The following is a 7,743-nucleotide window of genomic DNA, read 5'->3' on the forward strand; positions in this document are numbered from 1 at the left end:
AAGCTTCAAGTTCCTCAGCGTGCACATCACTGATGACCTGAAATGGTCCCTTCACACAGACAGTGTGGTGAAGAAGGCGCAACAGTGCCTCTTCAAATTCAGGAGACTGAAAAAATTTGGCTTGGCCCCTAAGACCATCACAAACTTCTACAGATGCACCATTGAGAGCATCCTGTCTGGCTGTATCCCCGCTTGGTATGGCAATTGCACCTTCCGCAAACCGCAGGGCTCTCCAGAGGGTGGTGCGGTCAGCCGAACGCATGAGGGCACACTGCCTGCCCTCCAGAACTTAAACAGTCCCGTGTCACATGAAGGCAAAGAAGATAATCAAGGACCTCAGCCACCCCGCTACCATCTAGAAGAAGGAGACAGTAAAGGTGCTTCAAAGCTGGGACCGGGAGACTGATTGAAGCTGTTTATCTCCAGGCCATCAGTGTGTTAAATAGTAACCACTACCCGGCCTCCGCCCAGTGCCCTGCCCTGAACCTTAGTCACTGTTACTAGCCGGATACCTCCCGATAAAGGTCCCTTCAAATAGACACACCCCAGGGGTCTCGTTAATGCAGAATTCAGTGTTTTTCACACAGAAAAAAAAGAGATCAAAATATACCTTTTCCCTCCGAACAGCCTCAACTCTATAAGGTGTTGAAAGTGTTCCACGGGGATGCAGGCCCATGTTTACGCCAATGCTTCCCGCAGACTTTTTCAAGTTGGCTGGATGTCCTTTCGGTGGTGGACTATTCTTGATACACACGGGAAACTACTGAGCGTGAAAAAACCAGCAATGTTGCAGTTCTTGGCACACTCAAACCGGTGCGCCTGCCACCTACTACCATACCCCGATCAAAGGCACTGAGATCTTTTGTCTTGCCCAGTCACCCTTTGAATGGCACATATACACAATCCATGTCTAAATTGTCACCATGCTTAAAAATCCTTCTTAACTGGTTCCCTCCCCTTAATCTACACTGATTGAAGTGGATTTAACAAGTGAGCTTGAATATTTTTTTTAAGAATAATGGGCAAAATGTTGCACAATCCAGGTGTGGAAAGCACTTAGAGACTTACCCAGAAAGACTCACAGCTGCAATAGAAGGGCCAAAGATGAATCTACAAAGTATTGACTCAAAGGTGTTGATATTTATGTAAACAAGATATATATATTTCATTTGGAATACATTTGCAAACATTTCTAAAAACCTGTTTTCACTTTGTCATTATGGGGTATTGTGTGGAGATGGGTGAGATACAGGCTGTAACATCAAAATGTGGAATAAGTCAAAGTGGTATGAATAGTTTCTGAAGGCACTGTATGTATGCATGTATGCATGTATGCATGTATGTATGTACGGTTGAAGTCGTAAGTTTACATACACTTAGGTTGGAGTCATTTAAACTAGTTTTTCAACCACTCCACAAATTTCCTGTTAACAAACTATAGTTTTGGCAAGTTGGTTAGGACATCTACTTTGTGCATGACACAAGTAATTTTTCCAACAATTCCTTACAGACAGATTATTTCACTTATAATTCACTGTATAACAATTCCAGTGGGTCAGAAGTTTACATACACTAAGTTGACTGTGCCTTTAAACAGCTTGGAAAATTCCAGAAAATATTGTCACGGCTTTAGAAGCTTCTGATAGGCTAATTGACATAATTCGAGTCAATTGGACGTGTACCTGTGGATGTATTTCAAGGCCTACCGTCAAACTCAGCGCCTCTTTGCTTGACATCATGGGAAAATCAAAAGAAATCAGCCAAGACTTCAGAAAAATAATTGTAGACCTCCACAAGTCTGGTTCATCCATGGGAGCAATTTCCAAATGCCTGAAGGTACCACGTTCATCTGAACAAACAATAGTATGCAAGTATAAACACCATGGGACCACGCAGCCGTCATACCGCTCAGGAAGGAGACGCGTTCTGTCTCCTAGAAATGAACGTACTTTGGTGCGAAAAGTGCAAATCAATTCCAGAACAACAGCAAAGGACCTTGTCAAGGAAACCGGTACAAAAGTATCTATATCCACAGTAAAAACGAGTCCTATATCGACATAACCTGAAAGGCCGCTCAGCAAGGAAGAAGCCACTGCTCCAAAACGGCCATAAAAAAGCCAGACTACGGTGTGCAACTGAACATGGGGACAAAGATCATACTTTTTGGAGAAATGTCCTCTGGTCTGATGAAAAAAAATAGAACTGTTTGGCCATAATGACCATTGTTATGTTTGGAGGAAAAAGGAGGAGGCTTGCAAGCCGAAGAACACCATCCCAACCGTGAAGCACGGGGGTGGCAGCATCATGTTGTGGGGGTGCTTTGCTGCAGGAGGGACTGGTGCACTTCATAAAATAGATGGCATCATGAGGGGGGGAAATTATGTGGATATATTGAAGCAACATCTCAAGACATCAGTCAGGAAGTTAAAGCTTGGTCGCAAATGGGTCTTCCAAATGGACAATGACCCCAAGCATGCTTCCATAGTTGTGGCAAAATGGCTTAAGGACAACAAAGTCAAGGTATTGGAGTGGCCATCAGTGACCTCAATCCTATAGAAAATTTGTGGGCAGAACTGAAAAAGCGTATGCGAGCAAGGAGGCCTACAAACCTGACTCAGTTACACCAGCTCTGTCAGGAGGAATGGGCCAAAATGCACCCAACTTATTGTGGGAAGCTTGTGGAAGGCCACCCAAAACATTTGACCCAAGTTAAACAATTTAAAGGCAATGCTACCAAATACTAATTGAGTGCATGTAAACTTCTGACCCACTGGGAATGTGATGAAAGAAATAAAAACTGAAATAAATCATTCTCTACTATAATTCTGACATTTCACATTCTTAAATAAAGTGGTGATCCTAACTGACCTAAGACAGGGATTTTTTACTAGGATAAAATGTCAGGAATTGTGAAAAACTGCATTTAAATGTATTTGGCTAAGGTGTATGTAAACTTCCAACTTCAACTGTACATGATTCCATGTGTTATTTCATAGTTTTGATGTCTTCACTATTATTCTACAATGTATAAAATAGTAAAAATAAAGAAAAACCATTGAATGAGTAGGTGTGTCCAAACTTTTGACTGGTAATGTACATTTTGGGGGATTTGTGTGCCCATGAAAACTGTTTTCACCCCATCACATATGGAGACACGAAATGTAGTTATACTTCATTTCTGAGATCTCTATTCAAAAAACTGTCCAACCGCTAGAGCCAGGATTCTTACAGTGTTAAAGTTCAGTGTCTAATTTAACTGATTAATGCTTAATATATGCTATAACGACAACTTACACTGTCATAAATGCTAGGACAGAAAAGTAATGTTTTATGTCACACGATTTTGGACAAATCCATCAAGACACCAACCATGAGAAAGGGTTAAACATAGGTTTTAAATCAACTGGTGAATTTGATTGAATATAGCTATGTTTCCCCCTGAAATCTTAATGTAATGACATGAGAAAAAAATCTGATTATTATAAATGACTTATGAGCAGCTGTAACAAGTTGTCCAGTGTAGGAAATCCTCACTGGTACCCTAGTTTATAGAAAGACCCACACACAAGTCATATTTCTTCTGGCTGAGGAGTACGCAAATCAATGGGTCACCCCAGAGAGGGGTCATTGCAAATCAGGGGCATTGGACAATGTTATCATCAAAATCTGGAGTTTATCTTTAACAGTTATGACACTTCTGATACCAGTGAAGAAGCAGGCTCACACCTGCTATTGAAACCAAACATAGTGTGTAAGGTAAGAGGGGTAAGGGCACATAATTGTCCTTATGGTGCGATGTTAGGCTAAACAGAGATTTTCATGTATATTTTTTTGAACCTTTATTTAACTAGGAAAGTCAGTTAAAAACAAATTCTTATTTTCAATGATGGCCTAACTGCCTTGTTCAGAGGAAGAATGACAGATTTTTACCTTGTCAGCTCAGGGATTCGATCTTGCAACCTTTCGGTTACTTGTCCAAAGCTCTAACCACTAGGCTACCTGCCACCCCTGATAAAGGCTTTGGGCTAACTAAAGGCATAGGCCTACTTATTATGTAGCTGACTTCATTTATGCAATACAACCATATTGAGGCTTTGAGGCTATTCTTTGGCAGCAGGTCTAATGTTGCTAGTTTAGCCAATCAGCCTACAAAAATGTAATGAACGTTGCACCAAATGAACATAAACTACTTGACTGACACACAATGTAAACACTTTGGCAACTCCTGAATTTCAGGAGGTATAGGTGTAACGTTAGACCCACGTGGGTTTTAAATGTGTGAAAGTAAGTGGATATACATTAAAGTGCAATCCACATAGCTGCTTAAAATGCCGGAATTCTATCCTTTTCAATGGCCATAATGACATTAGGCGACAACAGCTGCCATGCATGGACTGAGGTTTATTGATTACGTCGTGAAAACGTTTACCGTTTAAGATCCAAACAGAACCATCCTGAACGAAACGGGGCGGGACCTACCTGCATTTATCCAATAGAAACGTTTTCCGTTTGGAGTCAACGGTTTCTGTTACAAAACGTTTACGAACAGACGAAACGTTTTGCAACAGAATCGCCTTAATGGATCATTTACACCCCTGATATGCATTACGTTAGCTACATTCATTGGTACAGCTGGTAGTCCTGATAAGCTAACGTTAGCTAGCTAGCACACATTTAGCTAGCTAACTCTAAAAACTTCTAGCTAACATTTTAGCTAAGCTACTAGTTCGAAAAAAATGTTTTGTCGTGCTTTCCTTACCCGACTTCAAATATTTAATCGGTGTTAACGTGTAACTCCATATGGGTGTCTATGGTCATGGTTGACGTCTGCTGTGCTCAGGACGGAAGTTGATTGGCTAACTAGCAAGTAGCAACCTAGCCAGTCAGCCACACGCCCATACCAAAGATTTCTTAGAACTAACCCAAGATAGACCACAGCCTGTCGTTTCCAATGGGGGCAAATGAACCATAGTGGGCAGAACAACCAAGGAGGTGGGCCGAGCCAGGCACTAGCTAGCGTGATCCTATTGGCGCGTTCTAGCATCTATTTGCATATTTCGGTTAGGGAACTCTAAAGTGGGCGTGTGCATTAACTCAATTTGCCCTTGCTCCTTCTAAACAAGCGATTTTAAAAACTTTGGCAAAGGGTAAAGTCTACTAAACTTAGTCCACTGTCCGTAACAGAGTCTAGTTTGGGGAACAGAAAACTGTACTGAGATCAAATGTTTCATAGATGACAAAATAAGCAGAACGTTGGCTAAATCCTCTCCTTTTTAATGTTTTTTAAAAACATGATCAACTTTAAAGCTTTAAAACCAAAGCTCACTGATACTTTTCGCTTTCAAGAGATACATACATGTGTTTGCATTCTCTGGCTTTGTTCCATTTATGATTTAAAAAAAAAATTATATATATTTATTTAAAAATTCAATGGACTAAATATGGACATGTTTCGTTTAGATTGTTCTTCTCCTTTTCAGTTCTGTTTTAATTTGTTTAAAATCTGTCTCAGTGGAAAACAAAATATTTTCAATTGTCATTTGGCAACGGGTTTTCTATATTTGTGCTCCATCTTCTCCCACCGCCAGCCACTGGGCTTCCTCTCATCACCATATTTGGTGGTGAGTGAAAAAGCCAACTGGATGCTTCAGATTTACACATCCGGTGAAACATCTGGCTCATTGTTCTATCTGTGCCCATACAATGAATTGTGGAGGAAATACAGTGCGTCACTTCTTGATTTCTCATGCACAGAAATGTATGGGTGGCTAACCCCTGCATAAAATGTATCTATTTATGTATTGCATGTACACGTTTCCTGTAAACATTCAATAACAATAGCCTGCTCAGAGGAACATAGTTTGTCACCTAACCTGTAACGTAATTTAACTAGCAGATTGACTCCTTGATCAGACCGACAGCATCATTGATTCAATGCTGGGTAATAAATTCTGCAGTCAAATTTTTTCAACATTAGTGCTGAATGATTAACCGAAATGTCTGTTATTTTGGGGGTTTTAAATAACTAATTGACCTACATTGGTGAAATTATTTGAACTCCATTTCGTAGGTTTTTTTTCTGTGAGCTTGATGCTCAGTTTCTGTAAAGATAAATCTGATCAACCCCAAACCGTGCCATGTAGTAGGGAGTTGAAGTTTCAAACAGGCCAATATTCTACATAGTTTAGCACAGAAAACGTAGTAATTCACTACAATGACCATAATCCATTGCGTGCTCACTTACTGTCGGATCTGTTTGGAGCAGACAGAGTAGAGAGAACGCGTGAGGGACAGAAAGCAGTTGCTTTGCATGGTATCACTCAGTGGTGGAAAAAGTACATCATTGTCATACTTGAGTAAAAGTAAAAATACCTTAGTAGAAAATGACTCAAGTAAAAGTGAGTCACCCAATAAAATACTAATTTATCAAAGTTTTCGGTTTTAAATACTTAAGTATCAAAAGCAAATGTAATTGCTAAAATATACTTAAGTATCAAAAGTAAAAGTATAATTTTACATTCCTTATATTAAGCAAACCAGACGGCCCAATTTTCTAGTTTTGATTTATTTACGGATAGCCAGGGGCACTCAAACACTCAGACATAATTTACAAATGAAGCATTTGTGTTTAGTGAGTCTGCCAGATAAGAGGCAGTAGGGATGTTCTCTTGATGTGTGAATTGGACAATTTTCCTGTCCTGCTAAGCATTCGAAATGTAACGAGTACTTTTGGGTGTCAGGGAAAATGTATGGAGTAAAAAGTACATCATTTTATATACAGTGGCTTGCAAAAGTATTCACCCCCTTGGTATTTTTCCTATTTTGTTGCCTTACAACCTAGAATTAAAATGGATTTTTGAGGGGGGTTTGTTGATTTACACAACATGCCTACCACTTTGAAGATGCAAAATCAATACTTTGTAGAGGCACCTTTTGCAGCAATTACAGCTGCAAGTCTCTTGGGGTATGGCTCTATAAGCTGGGCACATCTAGCCACTGGGATTTTTGCCCATTCTTCAAGGCAGCGGAACCTGTACACCAGGTTCCGCTGGTGTACAGCAATCTTTAAGTCATACCACAGATTTTCAATTGGATTGAGGTCTGGACTTTGACTAGGCCACTCCAAGACTTTTAAAATGTTTCCCCTTAAACCACTCGAGTGTTGCTTTAGCAGTATGCTTAGGGTCATTGTTCTGCTGGAAGGTGAACCTCCGTCCCAGTCTCAAATCTCTGGAAGACGTAAATAGCTTTCCCTCAAGAATTTCCCTGTATTTAGCACCATTCATCATTCCTTCAATTCTGACCAGTTTCCCAGTCTCTGCCGATGAAAAACACCCCCACAGCATGATGCTGCCTCTACCATGCTTCACTGTGGGGATGATATTCTCTGGGTGATGAGAGGTGTTGTGTTTGCCCCAGACATAGCGTTTTCCTTGATGGCCAAAAAACTCAATTTTAGTCTCATCTGACCAGAGTACCTTGTTTCATATGTTTTGGGAGTCTCCCACGTGCCTTTTGGAGAACACTAAACGTGTTTGCTTATTTTTTTCTTTAAGCAATAGCTTTTTTTCTGGCCACGCTTCCGTAAAGCCCAGCTCTGTGGAGTGTACGGCTTAAAGTGGTCCTATGGACAGATACTCCAATCTCAGCTATGGAGCTTTGCAGCTCCTTCAGGGTTATCTTTGGTCTATTTGTTGCCTCTCTGATTAATGCCCTCCTTGCCTGGTCCGTGAGTTTTGGTGG

The 7,743-nt window shown here is 40.6% G+C and overlaps 1 protein-coding gene across 1 annotated transcript in view; it reads right to left on the minus strand.

Annotated features, from left to right (window-relative positions):
* The window catches only part of LOC115168192 (E3 ubiquitin-protein ligase MIB2), a 71,575-nt gene extending 66,698 nt beyond the window's left edge, over positions 1-4,877 (minus strand). Inside the window, exon 1 of the mRNA XM_029723244.1 lies at positions 4,760-4,877. The gene's annotated coding sequence lies outside the window, so the exon portion shown is untranslated. The remainder of the gene's footprint in view (positions 1-4,759) is intronic.
* Positions 4,878-7,743: the final 2,866 nt, after the last annotated feature.

This window comes from Salmo trutta, chromosome 30 (assembly GCF_901001165.1).
Source record: "Salmo trutta chromosome 30, fSalTru1.1, whole genome shotgun sequence".
NCBI classification, from domain to species: Eukaryota; Metazoa; Chordata; class Actinopteri; order Salmoniformes; family Salmonidae; genus Salmo; species Salmo trutta.